Source organism: Ciconia boyciana, chromosome 1 (assembly GCF_034638445.1).
Source record: "Ciconia boyciana chromosome 1, ASM3463844v1, whole genome shotgun sequence".
Lineage (NCBI taxonomy): Eukaryota > Metazoa > Chordata > Aves > Ciconiiformes > Ciconiidae > Ciconia > Ciconia boyciana.
In genome coordinates this window covers 74,120,762-74,141,489 of record NC_132934.1, presented here as the reverse complement: position 1 = coordinate 74,141,489, position 20,728 = coordinate 74,120,762, and the positions used below count along the sequence as shown (strand labels likewise).

The 20,728-nt window shown below is 40.8% G+C and overlaps 1 protein-coding gene across 11 annotated transcripts in view; it reads right to left on the bottom strand.

Moving 5' to 3' along the window:
• Nucleotides 1-19,893, bottom strand: part of SOX5 (SRY-box transcription factor 5) — a 721,637-nt gene extending 701,744 nt beyond the window's left edge. For 9 of the 11 annotated variants that reach the window (XM_072874906.1, XM_072874851.1, XM_072874898.1 and 6 more), the window contains exons 1-2: nucleotides 19,787-19,893; nucleotides 1,127-1,296 (exon numbers count right to left, since the gene is read on the bottom strand). The gene's annotated coding sequence lies outside the window, so the exon portion shown is untranslated. The remainder of the gene's footprint in view (nucleotides 1-1,126; nucleotides 1,297-19,786) is intronic. The other 2 variants (XM_072874802.1, XM_072874883.1) reach the window with 2 other exon arrangements.
• Nucleotides 19,894-20,728: the final 835 nt, after the last annotated feature.

The window sequence follows — 20,728 nt, the reverse complement described above, 5'->3', positions numbered from 1 at the left end:
AGTAATGGATATATTTAATTGAAGTTTTATATACTAAGAGTACCAACAAAATCTCAAGGTAAATGTAAATTTTTCTCATTTTATCATCGCACAAAAAGTTCTACATATGGATTTAGCACTTCATGTATTCATATTTCTTAAAAAAAACCCCACACTTTCATGGAATTTACCATATTGGTGAATATTTATCAAGAATGTTCTGTGATTTTTCCAGACTCCTTTTCCCTTGACCTCTAAATGTCTCAGCTTGAACCTGCATGAAATATATGCATACAAAAATATAAAGAGACTCCAAAGACAGAAAGAGAAGTGGCATTTGGAATTCCAACCTGCTGAGAAATATTTACTCTTACTTCACTTGACTTAAAAGTAGCTGAAGGGAGTTACCCTGAACAGTAATTTTACGCCTTGTAAAAGCTATCAAAGTTGCACACAGATGCATTTTACAGAGACTCGAAGGAATGCTCACACTTCTTGGCAGGTGAGTTAAGCCTGTGGCACTGTCTGGAGACAAGGTTGCACAGGTGAATCAAGCGGTCCTGAAGATCCAAATCATTACATGAATTTAAACATTTTCTCAGCATCTGTATTCCCCAAGCCACAAGTGTGCTTTTGTTGGTTAAACCTTTCAAAATGCTAATGCTCTCTGAATGGCTACAGCTCTAAATCCTGTGGTGCCCAAATGAGCTCCAACGCAAACTAGTCCGCATACCTAACTAGTCCTGTTTGTGGACTAAGCAAAGGCAGGTGATTCCTCTCAGTAAGGTATTAGCCTAAGACCTAGAGTATTATTTCTGGAGACTAGACAGGAAATATGCTAAAGATCTGCACCTACTTTTTTTAAAAACAAACAAACAACAAAAAAAATACAGTCCTCTAAATAAGGTGGTAGCAGTTGCTAAGTTAAATTTCTACAAGCTGCAAATACAAATTACTGTATTGATGCAAACACAGTACATAGCAATGAAGATGAAGCCTTGAAAAGAAGATCATAGGAGCCATGCTCTTTGGTAAGTAGACTATTTTAATATGTTTTCACTTTAAAGTCCTACCTCCTGTTACTGCTAATCCCCCCAGTCCAAAAGAAGCAACTGTAGTTACTGGAAATGGATTTGAATGCACTTACTGTGAGATGCCATGAATATCATCATCAGAAGTTATGTACTCTGCCTTCTTTCCTGCCACCTTTGCCCTTCAGTTTTGGCTTTTCAACTTACGTTGCAATAGTTTATTTTATCTGATGCAGCATTATTTTGTGCTTTATTTCTCTGCTGAATTCCAGAGGTCAAAATTAACCTGTAGCAAGAGAAATAAAATAAATATAGGTCAATCTATTAATTGTATGACCTAGTAAGGACTTCACAATAAAATCTGAAGGCCAAGATTTTTCAAAAGCAGACGGAAATGAGATTTTTTGCATGGATATCAGTTATTGTAAGGAATCACCACTTTAATGCCTACAGTCAGTTCTAACCTTAAGTTTACTTTAGAAATAAATAGATAACAGCAAGGCCAACAATAAGACCTGCACGAAAGTCTTTGTTTAATATAAAATGGTCCCTTCTAAGAAGTGGGTGGACAGCAGTAAGTTTTCAGGGAGGCAGAACTAAAAAATAATGCTCTTGAAACTTGTGACTCTAACCATCATTGTGTGAGAGAATCAAATGGGTCACTGAAGACCCTTCATAATTAGATGACTGACTCCCAGTAATATCCACAGGAATTCCAGGACCAACTGGCAGCATGAATTAATAGGAAATGTTTCTCCAAAATCCCCTTTTCATTTTCTAAGGTGTCAGCCAGGCGCTCCTATGCCCAGCTGTATTGCAGATGGTTTGGTTATTCTTTTATAATTATCAATTAATCTGAAGGTTATAGTTAGTTCTATAATGGCATTACATGCAATAATCACGTATCGGAAAAGGCGAGACTATGATTCTTCAGTTTTGCCACAAAAATCTTCCACCCGTGAGAACAACCAAACTAAGTTGCACACCTTACTGCAGGGGCCACCATTCATGCTCAAGGTAGAAACAAGAGCATGGCTTGGCTCAGCAGGCTTGGAGCTTCTGCCCTCCATCAGCTCCTTCCTTTCCCTTATCTTAATTGAGGTAGGGAGGGGGCTGCACCATTGCCCAAATGTTAACTGGCAGCAAGCCGTGCAGGTTGGGTCTTCCCTGCGTGAGGCAGCGGAAAGCCTGATGGGTTTCCTCATCAGTCAGAGCCTTGAACTACATCTTCCCAGAGCTTTTCCTTATAGCGAGCTCCCTGAAGATGACCAAACTAAAAAAAAAAAGCCAAATTTAATTAGATTATAAACTAATTAGCTGGTTCTAAATGGAGAAAACTCAAAAGAGGGTAGGTAAAGCAGAACAGAAATAAAAAAGGTTTATACCCAAGTCTTCCCCTGTTAGCTATATTCTTGCAAGTAGGTCATTGCTCCCAAGCATGGATTCAAACAAATTAATGGCTCTGCTTTGCAGCAAACTGCACAGGTACTACAATCCCCTCTGGTGCCTAGGAACCACTCATTCCCATCACCGGAGACCTGGCTGTGGGTTTTACACCCTGCTGTCTACAGCAACCTCTTTGCCCTGTGAGCATCAGTCCCAAGCTCCTGCTCCTTACACTCACCTTACCTCCACCTGATCACTGTGGACTGGAAACTTCTCCCTGCTCCCACACTCAGCTGTTCAACCTAAAAGGAACAGCCCCACTTGAGCCACTTTTAGCTTAAAGGATAAAAATACCATCTGGATGCAAAAAAAGCCAGATATTGCCCATTAAGTCTTTATTCTAGAGTCTTTTTAAACATCTTTCTACCTCTGTAACAGCTGGCTTTGTCCCACACCCAACACACACAGCCACTCACGTGGACATGAGTATTTCACCAGACTTGAGATCATTGCTCTGACATGCTCCTAGTGCAAAGCACAGCAAAGGGAATATTTTGGAGTGGTTTCTGCCTTTGAGTTGGTGCTTTATTTCTCTGCTGAAAGTCTTTGCTTCCATTTGGGGAAGTTGCATTTGAGATCAGAAGGGTGTTGACAAACACTAATGAAAAAAGCACTGGCCACAGCTTCCTCCTGGGTGCCCAACAATATAGCTAACCACAGTTGTGAAGAACAGTTGCCCTCCTCCATTTGGGCATGCCAGAAACTACCACCAGAAATCAGGGAGCTCCCTCTCACCTCACTAACAGCTTATTGCCCATCCAGCTCTTGTCTAGTCCCTTGTTTGTAGGAGGTGTCTACCATGTAAAATGGAAATGAAGGCTGGAGATTATCAGCTCACCAAGCACACTGAAGCAGATTCCTCACTACATCTCACAGTAAAGTCACAGAGAATACAGAATCTGCCTCTTCACCAAGACAAACTTGAAAGTTTTCAACTAATTCCCAATCTTGACTTCCTTCTTAAAACCAGAAATAAACTCAGCCATACAAAACAGCTGGTAGCTTCTGAATTTGAGTGGTCAACTGATTTGAAGAGTTTTGGATTTTTCTCCTTCCTCTGTATGATTAAATCCAGGCATTTGAATTTGGATCTCTCCCATTCTGGAGGGGTACTTTAAAAAGCTACCTCCTAATAGACTGTGGTCATGTCTGTTACGGCATATGGATGCAGAACTACAGTGGAAGCAAAGCTGAGGAAAGGGAGACCTTTCCTTTTGAAATTGTTGCATTTTTTCCCATAATTAAAAAGTCATTCATAACACTGGAGACTTGGTCTCGCATGTCCAAAGTGCACCTAATTGCTGAAATGTAGTCAGTTACTCTCTGAGAAAAGGGGTCATAATTTAATGAATTGAAATGCAGCAGCTCCAAATAGCAGCAGTAGAGAGGGATGCAGAGAGTGCAAATATTGGAAATACTGGAGAGCTTCCAAATGCTTGGCATTAAAAAAAAAAAAAAAAAACAAACCACATGGCACAGCAATATAAAGCCTCCTCTCTGTAGGTCAGAAATGCAATTTTTTTCAAAGCTGCTTGCAACTATAAAGCTAAAAGCTAAGAGTACTGGAGGAAACTGGATAGGTCAGTCCTAGCAAGATCGCGCCTTTTTTGTGGGATGGCTTTGAGAAGGGCAGCTGCCACAAATGGATCTGGTTTCAGTGCGCTTTAAGGAGCTCTGTGGATCCACCTTCCCTTGATGGATCGTCTACATCAACTTTGTGGAGGAACTGCAATGCTTTGATGAAAGCAAAGCCATTGAATTACTTTCGGTGATGACTCTGAATGTTAGACACTAAAAAGAAACAGAACAAGCTGGAAGAGGCCTCCCCTCTAGTATCAGTTTTCCATTTCCTTATCTATATTGACTACGACAAAGAAGTTTTGGATTATATGTTGTCTTACTATCTGCTATCCAAATACTTTCTGCGGTGTCCTGCAATTCCATCATGATTATGCCATCGCAATGGTGATGCTCTTGTAAACCACATAACAGAGATAGATACCTTATGTTGATGCTTATCTTCTTACTATATGTTTTATGTCTTTACATAGGCTGAAGCTCATAAGCATAGCAACTGAATTATTCTGGGGTACACCAGGTTGACCAGAGGAATTCTTCCTGACCTGAACTATTGTATTTTTTTAAAAAGCAAAGAAATGTAAAACAAAACCTACTCCGAATTCTGCAATGTAGCACAGATAAATTTGCCTTCAGATAGTCTGAAAAGCTGAATTATGCTTGCATAAAAAATTGCTCATTCAAGTAGAGATCCAAGGTCTATTAAAAGAATTTTGGTAGTCACAAGAATGAAGCCACCAGATGACCAAAAGGGAAAATGAATTGGGTCTGGGGACAGACCCTTGTGAGTAGAGGGGGATGTTTTAACTACTCCAGGACACTTAGAATACTTTTCAAAATGACCTCTGAAAAAACAAATACGTTTCTGTAACACACATTCTAAGCACATACCTAAAAAGGCAGCTATTTTAACTGGAATCAGAGGGACTGGTTCTAGCTTCTTCACATGACAGCTGTGGTATAGGGCCCCTAATCATACAAGACAGACTAGAACAAACATAAAGGGCTCTATGTGGCCATTTTTCTGCAAGCACTAGTGTAGATGGCATGGGAGAGGGGAACTGGGAACTCTGGACAACCTGTACGAGTGTGTTTTAATAACACAGCACCCTTCATGACTGCTTTAACTTCTTTTGGGAGAACTTCTTAAGCCCTGTCTTTGGACCAGAACCCAGAAGACAAAACGTTACTTAGCTTTTTACGTATTTCTTTCCTATCTTTCTTTTTCCTCTAACTTTACAAAACTATACCAGAGTCTAGATTGCTGCTTCTACTACAGAATCAGCGTGAAATAATTTTCAACCTCCTTGTTTAAACTTATAAAAATAGATAAAGAGTGAGGGTAAAGGTAAGGAAAATATTTTTTCCCTCTGGTGTGAGAGATGCTAGATCATGAGTATAACAATTATTTTAAGACTTGCAAATGTAGAATGGGTAATAGCATATATCACTAGTGTGCTTGTAACAAAAGTTACTGTTTGGTACTTCAGAAGAAGAAAAAAGCTTCTCATGATGCACTTCATGGCACCTTCTTCCTAATACTGAAGAGACCGAGTCACGTCCGAGATGTCAAGTGTCCCCTGCAGAGAAGCATAGTGACTGGAGCCCTTCTCTTTTAGTCCCAGTTACTGTGATGCTATTTGTACTAACAGAAGTGCTTCATCTATTTGTTTAAAAAATAGAATAAAATCTGGAAGCTATTTGTCTCAGTGTCATCCCACAACAGTCAGGTTCTGAGTACTTGAACAGCTACACTCTCTGTGCTTCTTTAATGGGAATCTAAGCAGGAGAGGGGGGAGAAGAAGAATGTCTATAAACATTGATACAGAACTGGCAGCAGGATCAACAGGAAAAAGCTGGCACGGGAGGATTAAGTAATTTCAGTACTTCTGGTGCAGCAACTTCTGGTTTTTGTTGTAAAATAATCAGAGGAGATACGGACACATCAGAAGGTATGAGAGCAAGGCTTATCCCATTAGGAAGGAATGTTTTGTCATTCTAATTTGGCAAGGTTGCACTTGGACATTTAAAAGGCAGCCTTTATAGCAGCTTTTGTAGCTGGATTATACAGTCGAAAGTGTAGGTATATAACCTTCTATAGTCAAAGCTGCAACTTGCTAAACTAACTTCCCTGTAGTTTTCCAAGGTAACAAAAATAGTCCTACAAAAGTAGTTTTAAACCTGCTTCTCTCCTTGCTCAGACTCATACTAGCTGAGCTGTCCAGTTGGCTTCCTCGGAATATGAACATTCAGAAAAGGTTTCTCAAATATAAGCAAAGTCTCTGAATACTTAAAGATTATTTAACTTAATTCTGTCAAGTGAGATGCTTTTTTTTTTTTTTCAAACTAGACAAGTTTTCTCACTATCCTACATGAGTTACAAACATTGATATAAGGAATCAGCAATAATGTTGAAGAATGTTATAAGGCTAGATACAGTGTCTTCATCATTTCCTGGCGTTATTTTTAACGACCAAAAGACAAACTGGTCCTAATTTTCTAGAATAAAATCCCATAGGGAATTCGCTATTGATTAGCCAATATTCTTATTCTTTAAATATGGTAGCACTCACTTTAAACCCAAGATAATTTTTAAAGTGCTTGTCTTTCGGATATCAGAACATGGTCCCATTTCTGATAGATTATGGATTTTACACATCTCTGCCAGCATACTTGGGAAGGTCTGGAGGGGATGTTGTTCCTCTGGTAAATGGTTTTAACCATATATGGGTTAATTTTTACAGGGGGGAATGCTGGCTGGGGTTCATTTGGGAAAACATTTAAATGTGGCTTGTAAGAATGGTACTCGGCTGTAGCTTGTTGCTGACAGAGTGGTGCTCGGCTGCTCTGTGTGTGCAGGGGGCTTTGAACGGGTCCAGAGCATCTGCCCAACATACCTTCAGGATCACAGCTTTGGGACCTAACAGCTATGAAGCATTTTCACAACTTTACCCTGCAAGGATTTGGGTTTGCTTTTCACTTTTTTCCTACATGCACTTGAAATGAGAAAGTCTAAAACCACAGAACAAGCCTCACCCAAAACTCCTTGCTTTTTACGTGGGAAAATCAAGAGTTTGGCCTAAGTGTGTAAGCAACTCCAGGCTGGGCAAATAGTGGCCTGTTTGTAGAGACCAACTTCAACTGGACCCTTTTTGCCTTGAAGCAACACACTGCACAGCTTTACCACTTCCTAGGCATGTTTCATAGGAAGTTATTTAAATTTCTCATTAAAATTTGGAGAAACAAAAGTAAATGTCAAAGTATGCATCTTATCTCATTTGCAATGTTGCACTGAGTTTCTTTTTAAAGCCTTGCAACCAAGGAACCAAAAGAATGCCATGTTCTTTTCGAAGCACACGTAAAGTGCACATATCAAAAAAAAAATATTCTGAGTTGCCTCTAACCAGGAATTATTTACTGCAAAAGTTAGCAAAAGACTTTGATATTCCAAGAATTGTTCAGTTTAGTAGGGGCAGTGACTAAAAGAAATCAAGAAAAAACAACCTATCAAAGGTCACTCTCCATTTTTCACCTCTAGACTGGAGCCTGTAATGCTGTCTTTTTATTTCTGTGGCATCTATATAGTGCAGTAGCCAATAACACATAATTCTACAGGAAACTGGTGCCTCAAACCATATATAGCATTAAAAAAACCCCCACTGCTGGACATCAGTGCTTAGAATTTATTGGGTTTTTAACACGGATTGAGCTTATCTTTAAAAAATTTACCATTTCATTTAAGAAGTGTCACTGCAAGGCTTACGTGCCCTTACAAGACACCTGTATAGCAACATTAACACAGAGAACACCTGAAATAGCCATTTAGGCAGTTAAAAATTAGACTTTGGGGCAGGAGACATCTTTAAAAAATGATAAGAGTTTTGAGTGTCCATTGCTTTTGTCTTAGAAACAGGGAAAGATAACTCAATTTTCCAGGGGAGTCTACCTCACAGGCATTAGCTGGGTGCTTATGGCAAGACTGGGCATACAGAGGTATGAGTGTCCGCTCCAAGTGACTGAGTAGGGAGTGGGGATTTGGCTTCAGTGTTACACAGTCCAGACCTCCAGCAAGCCAAGCAAGCACTCCCTCTGAACCCAAAAGCCATCTGAGCAAAGCTTTGCAGAGGCTAATGTTTCAATAAAATGATGAACGTGACAAAAGTTTTGCTTCACCAAAGTACTGCAGATGGCTCTCTTGGGAAGATTTAAAGGGATGAAAAGAGGTAACGCTCCTAGGCAGTGGAGGATCCACAGGACAGATAGGAGCCTTTTCCCTTTTCCTCTACGAAGTGACGTGACTGGTGCCACAGTATCAGAAATGCTGCAGAGCCCCCTAACTCCCACTCCTGTGTTTTAACTGGCGCATACCATTTAAAGATTAGGCTCCCTTCAAGGCCTTTCCTTTTGTAGTGCACAATTTAGTCATGAGTATCCACTAAATCTACTGTAAGTGTCAGTTTGAGATAGAACAGCCAGGGTTCTGCAAATTTCTTTTTCAAACAACTTAAAGCTGTGTTCCTAAAGGACTGACAGACTGTAGCATTAAAGAAGCTCCTCTACCCTAGCCAACTTTGTAAAAATCCAGAGAAACATATTCCTGTATAACTTTGACCAAGAGCTTTGAGCTGTGTGATGAATAGTTTCCCACCCCCACTGCAGATGTAGGCAAGAAAGAAACAGCTAGAAAGAATAGCTTTATAGACCTGTCACACTAATCTTATCATTTTCATATAATGCAGTCAAATTCAAAATAGATTTCAACACAGACTGTTGGGAACCTGACTATAAAACTTTTTCTTCCATAAGAAATTCCTTAATTTTTTTTTTCCTCTTAAAAATTCAAAAGAAAAAAAAATCAGAGCCTTTGTCCTGCCATGCAAACCCCCTCTTTTTAAAGCCCTATTTCTCCATCTCTCTTTGCAAAAACAATAAATACATTCTTTCACACCAGGAGTTAAGAAGTATATTATTTATTGTAGTCAGGAGTTCCTTTCTCGGTATCCTGGATATGAGCTCATGCCATATCAACAACCAACAATAGCTATTGTTCCTGGAGTTTTAAGGAAGTTTCTGTACCCTGTTTCCTGAACACAGTATGTAAACTAATACATACAAAAAAGGTGTTTCATATTATTCCAGGTACATTGGGCCCCCTCCATGTCAGCCTGCTAGCAATCTTTTTCCCAGAGTCAGAAGAGTAAATGTATACTTGTGTTTATCCATTTGTGAATGGAAACAGGTACTTCCATCACAAACTATACAGAAACAGAACCCAGAGAAACACAACAATGTGTTTAACTTGGAAAGAGCACTTTCTAGCTCTTGGCTATTAAACCTGGCCGCCCTGATGGGTTAGTTCCTCAGATAAATCATCACTTCTGTGGTGTACTTGATTAAGAAGGCTAAAAACCTCCAAGTTCATACACATCAGAAAGGTTGACGCTTGTTATCATGTAACAGCAATATCTGCCAGCAAAGAAGGTGTTGACTAAACTGAGTGACTGAGCTGTGACCTATTTCTCCACCAAACCCTCAGGCCTAATATTCATATACATGTAGATATACATGTAATATATGTATGCCTTGTTCTGCATAAATTTTACAGTTGTGCTGGAAAGATGGGGTGAACATCTCCAGGGTGCAAAGAAAACATACAAAGCTTCTCAGAATGCAAAGCCAGAATATTCCAGTGTGACTGAACAGGGCAGACCTGCCTGGCAATTTTACCTCTTGCAATACTGCTGCCTTGCAATAGTACATACTTCTGCCAGTGAAGGCAAAATCTGTTGGACTTTGCTTCCCTGTCACACAGGCTTCTCTTCATCTTCTGGAGGAGGGACAAGGCATCCCACTTGCACCAGTGTATCTACAAGTAGTAGAGGTTACTGTCATTTATTTATCCTCCCCAGATGCTAGCCAGTCTGCAGGCCAAACAAATTAGGGGTATTTCTGTGGGTCGCAGTGAATGCTTGCAATCTCAAATCAGGCCTAGCAGGCTTCATTACATGCGAAGCTATGCAAATTGCTCTGTGTAGTCCCCACACAACTGTCCCTCCTATGCAGTGTCTCACTCATACATGCAACAGTTAGCCATACCACAGTAACAGACACACAGAAGGGCTGAGGTGGGAAGGCACCTCTGAAGATCATCTCGCCCAAGCCCCTTGCTCAAGCAGCGTCACCTACAGCACGTTGTCCAGGACCATGTCTAGCCAGCTTTTGAATACCTCCAAGGATGGAGACTTGAGAGCCTCTCTGGGCAACCCCTTCTAGTATTGAATCACCCTCACAGTAAAAAAGTGTTTTCTTATGTTTAAGTGGAATTTCCTGTGTTCCATTTTGTGCCCCATGCCTCTTGTCCTGCCACTTGGCATAGCTGGGAAGAGTCTGGTTCCAGTTTACTAACGGAAAGAAGATGCTGATTTTACTGCTACGGTTCTGCTACACACCCATACATTTCCCCACTGCCTGCTGGAGCTCTGCCCCCTCGTGTGAGATGCCACAGAGACATCCAGTAGATGTCTTCAGATCCCAAAGACCCCACCACATTAGTCCTGGTTATGGTGCTACTGGAGCACCGCAGTGAGCACAGCTTATGAGAAGGAGAATAGAGGAATATCCTACAGTATCAGGCTGAGCAGAATGCCGTAGATGCAAGTCCCTCTCAGTGACGTCCCTGTCTCAACTTCAGGGAACTTCATCCAGACCCCTCCTTCCAGGTACCAGTTATCACGGTAATCCCCCACCCTCAGTCCTCCCAGTTTAATCACCGCTACATTTACAATGCAACACTCTAGGAAAGGAGACTGTTTTCTGGTGAGGATTGATGACCGTGATCTGAACCTTGAAATGGGACAAGAAATAAAGACGTGATAAAGACATTAACAATGTATGGTTTAATATATCAAGGCCAGGCAAGCCAATTAGGACTGAATAGAAAGTAAGCTAAATCTTTTCCCACAACTCTAATCCTTTCTGTAGGATTTGAAAGAGAATAAAAAGCTGCTACTGCTTTAAAAGTTACTTTCATGGTCATTTCTATGTTTTTATACTAATACTCATGCTCCTGCCAGGAGCACAAATGAAAGTGCTGAAATACCCCACAGCCTTTCCTGTGAGATTTACAGACTAATTTTACAGATCTAACAAGTTTGAATTATTGGGATAGGATTCAAATAAGCTTCTAAATTTGGGAGTATCTCTCTGAATCCAATATGAGACCTTTACTATTTGAATTTCCCTCAGCCCTCTGGGACCCACAGTGTATTGTTGTGCTTTTACTGCATGTCCTATTTAAGGGTTTAATGCTGGCTCTTAGATCTTTTATTTCCAGGCAATCTGTTCAATTACTAACAGTGTCCAATTGACTCCTCTGACTGCTGCTATTCTCAGAGCTTGAAACCATAAGTGAACTTGGAAGAGCAGAGTGAGGGCAAGCAGAGGTATGTACAGCCCAGTGAAGTCTAGGATAGTTTGTCTGTACTTCAGCTGCACTTCCATTTAAGATTTCAGAGACCTTTAATAACAGTCCACTGGTGAGAAAAAATGAGGAAGGGAAATGAACAAAGAGAGAATCAAAGAGGAAGATGAGACCATGTCTCACCGCTAGCAGCCTCTTCAGTCTGGTAACATGGGATTCCCTCTCAAACACCTGCTCAGGAAGCACTATGGATGGGACTGCAGTCCCTAGAACAATCCAGGAAAGACATTTTAACGTTAAAACTGACTCTCCCCAGTGTCTAAATTATGCCAAGGATCTCTCTATTTCTACTATAAAATTGGAAGAACAAAAGGCAACTTAAAGCCCCCTCTATCCTTGAACTGAACTTCTTAGTTTTAGCTCATCAGGCTAGCGCTGAATTTTAAATGAAACATTTAATTGTCCATTTTCTCATTCCACCGAAAAGTGGAAGGAAAAAATCATCAGTATTAATAATCAAAACTTACACAAAGAGAAAGTTTAATACATATATATGAATTGTGCCCTTGTAGACAAGGTTGCTGCTATCAATTGCTCCCTGGCAATGAATAACAAATTAACCTTCTGATCATCATCAGCTATGATTTTACTCTGCGTATGTCACGAATTCTGTTCCCAAAGTCAGTGGGGACCTGATCCTGCAAACATTTTGGAACACTTTAAGTTTTGACCCTAAATATATATTACCTAACCCCCATTATTCCATCTTATTTGAGAATAACTTTAATGGAGTAGCTTTAGAGCATCTGCAAATGTGGGTGTTTGTGGTACTAGTGTGTATGTTTGAAAAAAATATCTGTGTTAATATAGATAGTTCTCAAGTGTAAATGTTGAAGTTAAGGAAAAATAGTTTTTAAAAATTCTTAGATAAAAATGCAAAGAAAAAATACTAGTCCTCGTCTTTCTTAATGCATCCTTTTCAGTGTAGGTTTTAAGTAACAAACCCCTTAATCTTATTAACTTAAAATCATGTCTCTTTTTTGTCACTTAGCAAAAAAAAAAAACCCAAATGACTTTTGGGGGCCTAAACTTAGAAACCATATTTTTACACAGGCTTTGAAAAGCAACATCTAAAAGCATTCCAAAGGAAAAAGGTTAATGAATAAGTAACTTCTCCATTTTTGCTCTGCTTCCGCAAGCCTCACCGCCATGCATACACCCAAGGGCACACACACGTGCATGTGCACTCGCACACACACACACACAGAGTTTAAGGACTGACTGGCAGCTGAAAGCAGCTATTCCATACAAGCAACATTACAATAAAACCTATAGAAAAGATGACTGCAAGTGAACTAGAGCTTTGGGCTTAGAAAGGCATTTTAAAATATTTTCCATTCAGCTATTAATATTGTATTAAAAAAATAATAGTTTTAGCTCAAATTCCCATGTTTCAAAGCTCACACAGCTCTAACACTGAGGTTATCTTGTTTGGCATGAGAACAGCTCATGTCTACATTAAAGCTGGAAGCTTAGAAGTGACATAAACAGGCCTTTTTCTATAAAGATAAAAGGCTAAGCTTTAAAGAATTTTATATTTATAGATAAACGTTTCCATAGTAATCATTACAGTGAAACTTGCTGGTGTCAGCAATCCTTTGCATACAAAAATGGCTTATATTCAAATTAGCAGGAATCACAGAATCAGATCCCAGCTGCTACCTGAAAGAAGGGCTTACAGGAGAAGTGTGAATGGGGGTCTCTGGGGTGGGCAATTGCCCTTATTTTGATCACCTCTCTGCTCCTTTCTGCCCTACATGCCAACACACATAAAACAGGAGATAAGTTGTACGAGGCAATTTTGCAACGCACAAAAACAATTTAGGTGGCCCAAGTGTCCTTTTCCATCTCTAATTTTTAAGCTTCAATGATATAAATACAGACAAATTAAAAAGCATAAGACAGGCAACAAGCAGAAAGCTGGGTCAGGTGACAGTGGTATGGTTTTCCCCTTACTTATTCCCTGCAACTTGGATTCTTTTACAATACGGTACAAATTCAATTCCTGCTTTGGGATGATGTCCATTTCTTGTTACTTAGGGCAAAATCTTTTTCCCCCAGCCCTCAGTGAAGCAGGATTTCCCCCCTAGTGCTCAGGAGAGGCCTATATAATATTGTCCCACGGATGAGCCTTGCTGGATCAGGACTGCCTTCTTATTACATCCCCTGCAACAGGCAGACTAGCATTTAAAATGATGGAAGTTATTTAAAGCAACGAGGCTACAGTAATCATGTAAGATAAGACTCAAACTGCATGTTTCTGGAGATTTCTACAATGCCCTGAAGTCAATTAGGTTTTAATTAAAAAAAAAAAAAGTGACGTGAAGGCTTTCAGTCTATGAATTTTTAAAGCTCCGCTAGTTAATTAAACAAAGGAAGGAAAATATCACACTCCCTTTTTTTACAGGTGGCAAGATGAAGGAGAAGAGAGGTGAGGTGACTTACTCAGGGACAACGTGGTAAGTCAGTAGTGCCTGGCACAGAACCAAGCCTCCTCACTCTGAGATTACATCCTACTCACTCCTTGAAGTCCTGAAGAAGGGAAAAGAAAAATAGCTAAGAGAGCTGTTCAGCTTTGAAATGAGAACGCTGTGTGTGTGAGCCCACAGGCGTATGAACATATGCCATGAGAGAGATGCAAGTAATACTCCCTGATCAGCAATAATAAAAACCTCCCTCCTCCACCTTTTTTCTTTAAAAAAAAAAAAAAAAAAAGGCAAACCAGGGAGGGGGGTGAGTCTGAGTGGTTTGCAATTAATATACAAATGTTTCCATTGTAATCAGCACACTAATACCTGTCACTGTCAGCACCTCTTTCCAGAGAGGGCTCGCTCACTGTTTCTCTTGGCACACAGTGCTCTGACACTCACAAGAGATTACTTTCATAAGGTGCTCCGCATGCACATTCAATAGCCATTTTACCCTGGGTTTTATGATATCTTTGGAGACGTATATCCAGTTGTTTGGCTCCTGCAAAGCTACTGAAGTCTGGGACTCAGCTGGCAGAAAAGTAGCCTCCAATAAATAATGAAACTCTTTTGGACGGGGAGATGTTTGTATTAACACCTAGCAGAAGGGAGGGAACGGGGCCGGGAAGAGTGGCTGCGCTTCAAAGAGGTTGCCCCTGGCAGGCACGGGTGCCCCGCAGCCAGCCGGTGCTGCCTGTGGTTGGCAAGCTCTGCCGGCATGATGGCTTCCTTGGCTGCCAGCAGCTCCGAGGAGCTCGGCAGAGCTGCTCGTGGCTGGCCCGTGTTCTCAGGTGCTGTCACAGAGCATTAGCGCCCGTGTTAAGTAGAGAACAAGACGGGAAATGTTAAGAAAGAGGAGGGCCTGCACTCCGCTGACCGGCACTTTTGCAGGTTTGATGCAGCAGTAGCCCTCTGTCTCTTTGCTTCAGGAAAATACTCTTAGTTGAATTACTTCTTTAAAAAAAAAAGTGTCCCGTGTGTTGTGCTACACTGACTCCCTCACTTGCAAGACTCTCTTTCGAAACAGTTAGGTTCAAATCTGTTTGGGTACACAGGTTCCTTGTGATATTGCTTAGATTTTTATCCTCGTCAGAAGTGTCTCAGTGGAGATCTGCACAGCAGGCTGCCCCTGTCCAAATACCAATGTTTCCTATGAGATGTTCAGCAGCAAACCAGAAGCATTTCTTCTTCCCTCTGCTCCTCATCTCCCCTGTGTAACTGAGGATCAAAACACCAGAGAGGCAGGGTAGCATTGCAATGCAATCGTAGTACTTACAAATTATTTGACCTGAGCCAAGATCTAGGGAAGTCAGTGGGCTTTGGATCAAGCTCTACCACTGGACAGCAACGCTAATTATATTTTTTGCATTTCTGCAGCACATGCCATACCAGGATGCGATGTTTTACAGGCATCAGTTAAGACCCACAGGTTTCTGGTGAGGAAGAAAACCGGCCATTTTATAGAGGAGGAATACATCCTAAGGCAGATCTTTTGGTGTGTGCTGCTCTGGAGATTATAAAGAGAAATCTGGGAATTCTCAGTCCTTGCTGTACTTCCACTCTCAGTGGCCACCTATTATGCAAATCCACAGTGGATGTCAAAGCGGTTCTCTCTGAATCCATTCCCCCCTAACACACACGTTCTGGGAACTACCGCCTTCCTAGCTGTATCTATGGGTATATTGTCTGTGCACACCAACAGCTTCCAAATTCATACCGCAGATGCAACTGCACACCACTTCTGTGAGTATATGCACACACACACATAATTTTAAAAATTAGATCTCTGTTTGTCAGCCATTAGTTATCACACAGTAGGGTCTGATAGACCACTGTTTCCTCTCAATTGCTTTGAACAGGCAATAAATGCAATGACTTGCCCTGTCTGATGGCAAATGGTGACTCTTGCATTGTTGTGAAAGTTCTCTTTGCGTGTGTGTGCATGTGTGTGTGCATCAGAGGAACATAACTTTGGAGAAGAGCAGGCGCTTTAGTTAAATACGCTGAGATTCCACTCTAATCTCTTGTTATTGTGAGTTTTATGAAATAAATTCTGCATTGAAATTTTCCATGTGCAGTCTCAATGGAAGGTAACATATTATAGAAAGTTTGAGAGAAAGTCTGCTTAGACATTTGATGTTGCGAGAGTAGGATGGAAAACACTTTTGCTGTAAGTTTCAAATGTCATTTTTTTTTTAAAATGGCCAAAATTAGAAACTTCAAACACAGTTTCCTTCAGTTTTTATAGCCCCTATTGAAAAAACAAAGTCTGAGGTAAATTGGCCAAGGGGTTTTTGAATGACCACATTTGCAGATGCTGATTATAAAAAAATTATGCCATCCACATTCCAGAATATTTCAGGACTCTCAGACAGCGTTGCAAGGGAGTTAAATGGACTCATTTCACCACTGTTTTTTGATGGAGCAATGCGTAATTAGGGACAGGATAACGAAACGCTCGACTGCTCCGAAATGCCATCTTAAATTGTTTGAATAAGAGGTGAGCCAATATATAACTTCACGCAGCACTTCATAGTGGCAGAAATGCCAAGAGTGTCCCACTCAAATACAGGGAAAGATGCAATTCCCCCTTATGTTCTTTCTATTTCTTGATTTTTCCAGCTCCTTTTTTTTCCTCCCCATGAATTGCCTGTCGCCCCCACCATCCTCCTTCACCTTCCCACACAGATCCTTTTTTGTAAGTAACTGTGGAACATTCCAGCTACGCTGTGAGTTAATGCGGCGCGATAGAGGGAGTGGCAACATCAGGGAGTCAAAAATTTGAAAAGTTAAGGGGCTGGGTCTCTGGCTTCAGTTCAATTGATAATCGCTGTGCATCTGGCCCCATGTTTCTCCTGCACAATTAACTCAGCCACATTGCGCATACCTTGTCTTTTACATCAATTTGCAAAAACTAAATTTACTGTTTGCAACACTGAGTCCTGATTGTGCAGGATGGTGAAGAAGTTCTCCCTGATGTCAGTATAGCCAAAGAGATATTCGGTACAATGGGCCCAAATAGACCCTGGGCTACAAAGGTTTAATTTGCAATGCACCTTGAGATCAGCTAACAGTTGCAGTAGGAGCTTTTTTCCCCTCGTATGACAACTTCAGGTCCTGCTGGGAAGAAAATGCCCATAGCCAGTGAGGTTGAAAACAAGGCAAACAATATCAAAATGAAAAGTGCAGGATGAGTGAGGCTGGGCTGCTTTGTTTGTTGTTGTTTTGAGAAACCAACTAATTAGACAAGGGCCAGGCACTGCCTGTATGCCACCATAGCTACCTCAGTAGTTTGTGTAACTGTGGAGTAATTTCAGCTGCAAAAGAAGTAGTTTTCTCCCACTCCAGAAATGACCACAACACTTACAGAAGACACAAGTGCTTTGGTATGGAGGTGCTTTATGCTGCTCCAGGTTATGCCCTTATCTACACAGAGCAAGCTAAAGCAGCATAGATGGTGTTGGAAGTGCTCGAGGCACAGGCTTTTCATGCCTGCCCTCCACTTTTCTTTACATCACTAATCTAAATGGCAACCACCCTAAACCCTTACCAGGGCTAAAATTAAAGCAGTGCAACTATTTGCACCCAGAAGAATCTGACCAAGTTTCTAAATACATCAATTTCTCAAAACGTTTCCTTGCCAGCTCCAAGTCCCACCCCACGCCACGAAGCTGAGCCAGTGGGGAGTCAGCAAGGCTGAGCAAGTTCCTCCCCACCTGGGGCAGCTTCCCTCTCTCACTTTAATGTGAGCCAACCGCAGTGGCAGTGCTAGGTTGCCTACAGCTCCCTGGCAGGACAATGCCACCAGCCCTCCTGTGAGGCCGAGCAGCCCCTGAGCCATAGGATCAAGCCTGGTGCGTGCCAGTGAAGCCACCCTTTTCCAGCACAGCCTGCCATCAGCCTCACCCCACTGTCCATGAGAGCTCTGCAGTCCCAGAGCTGCCAAGGCTTGGTTCACTCACGATGCTGTAGGACAAAAGGTTGGTTAAGGATACTTAAGCTTGTTCGGTTTCATTATCCTTCCACAGCACCAAGAAGTGAGTGGGGGAGCTTTGGTTAGTTGACATTTATAGCACGCTAAATTGCATACCCAGCATCAGCTTCAATGGCTACTGTGATCCATGATGGTAACTCTACCTTCTCCTCTTCTCTACCAACTCAAGGCAAAAAGATACATAAAGCTTTGCAAGTATAATCCAAAAGCAGGCTAAAGGAGATTTCCCAATTCTAGCTTGAAGCACTAAAAGAAATACACATAGATGTATATACATACATACATACAACTTGGTTATGACTTTCCCTTATTTGTTCCCTCCTTTGCTTGTCCCTGCATCAATTCTACCACAAAGGCAAAGGTATGGTTGACCTGACTTTCCACATTCCCATGAGATTGCCAGTACACTAGAGTCAGATGTCATCTCGTATCCATCTCAACAAATATTCTAACGGCCTTTTGCCTGAATTTGTTCCTCATTAAATGTTCCTGTACGCATTGCAAAATCATGCAGAGAAGGATGGAGCAAAGGAAAACAAGCAGTGAAGTTTATGACTAAAGTTTTACTAATCTTTTACTTTGCTGACCAAACCAAACGCAATATTTTCCTCTAATTTTATATTCCATTTTTTCCCTCTAATTTTATTCTATCTGAATGAACCCTTCCTTCATTTTGTTGAGATAATTATTTTTTAAATTATGAATGTAAGTAAAATTTAAGATAACAAAGCAAAGCACTTCAAATAAAAAAGTCAAAACATTTCTTTTTGAAATTCAAAATTTCAAATTTTTTGACAGATTTGTGAATTTGTTTCTTCTGGAGCTAAATATACAGAGCTGGTAAGAAGTTTCGCTGCAGAAATTCTGCCTAACTCTGAAGAGAAGTGTTTTTGTGTATGCCTGCATTTTTGCATGGAAAGAGGGGCCATTTAGCAAGCTAGGACAATGCTTAGAGCTGCCAGTGCTGCCCCTCTTGATTGCCAATGTTGTCTACTGTCTGCTGCCTGCCTGGAATCGTTTTGCCATGGATCATATAATCTCCTAGCATCATTGCCAGGGTCCCCAAGGCTTGGGGGTCTAGAGCTTGGTGCAAGCATGAAACATTTTTCATACTCAGTTTGTACCAGTCAGCAGCAGCAAGATTCATACAGAAAAAGAAAAACGTTTACGGACTTGAGTAATAGTCTAGCAAATCCCCATTAGATTCTTTTCCCTCCCTCCCCAAATAAATGAAACCAAACAAAAACTGATGTTGATCACCATGTGTTCAGAGTCATGGGCCGCTTTCTCAGCTGGAGCGCAGCAGAACTCTCCTGGCTCTCAATGCAATGATGCTGATTTATACAAGTGAGGCACATGGCCCACAGTTTGTGTTACACATCCAAAACCCCATATAGACTTAATTTTGCTTTTCAAAGCCTGCAGAAATCCACAAATTAACACCTTTTACCATTATTCACTTTGAGTTTGTCAGTTTTTCTGCAGTAATCGATTAACAGTTGCTTTCAAGTTAGGGTTTATCTCTTGTTGGCGGGTATATTTATGACACATGGTTACACCTACAAGAATACATTAAAAGTTTTTTGAGCAACTTGGAACTACAAAGGCAAACTAGTGCCTTGCAGTTGCTATAATCTTTGATGTCAGTAGGAGACTGCATTTACCAAAATCAAGCAAGAGAGTTCTGTTTTCTGCGATTAAAGCAATCCACGTTAAACTTTTAAAGAAGCCGAGTCAACGCAAGTAACTTTAAAGTACACTTTTGAAATGTTCAGAAATATTAACAGAGTGCCATGCATAAAACTTTTACCTGTATATCTCCCCCTCGATTAACTTCTTTTTCTGAGAGAGAGAATGCTGTTTCTTATATAGCATCCAGTTGAACAAAGGAGAAACAGAGCCTGAACTGTGTGCTCTGGGCACCAGAATCTGATGCAACTCACTTTCATCTCGGTGTAGCTTATCTGGTAGGCAGACCCAATGGAGGCATGAATTCCTAAGGATAAGTTATATTATACAGCATGTGACTGGATTCAGCCAACTCACCAGTGATGAATTTGCCTTCTCTTCCAGAGTTTTACTTGCTTTTAAACAGAAACCTTCCCGAACGGAATTAGTCTGTCAGTGTAATCTTTACCATAGTTAGACATGATGCAAAAAAAGGATACAAATATGCAAGTTACAGACCCACAGCCTATCCTGCATGTCAAACTAGACAAACGTGATGGTATTCACGCATATATACACATACATAAAACACACATGATCTGAGTGAGCTTATCTTTAATGACACAGGATTGTGACTCAGGAAAACAATTCGATTCCCAGCCTTGCTACTGAATTCTTCTGTGACTTGAGGTAACACATGTAATATCTTAGTCTCTCATTCACTTATGGAGACAAAACAGTCCTTCGGGGGCAAGGGCTGTCTTCACTGCATGCTTGTACCTTGCCTAATGAAATAGCTCTGATGTGAGTTGGAATTTTGTCATGTCACAAGTAAGTTATTGATAGTTCTTTTTTCTATTGCCAGAAGTGAATCACAATGAGGGCAGTGTTGGGCAAATACTATAATTAAGGAACAACATGTTTCTAGTTTCATTTTCTCCTGTTGTAATAAATACTGCAAACACTTGTCTTACAGTGCAAGTTCAAAGCATTCCAGGTTGCAGTGAGCTACTTTTCTGTTTGGGGGATATCAGTATAATATATGCTGGTATTTTACAAGGGCTTTCTTCAGACATGCAGAAAT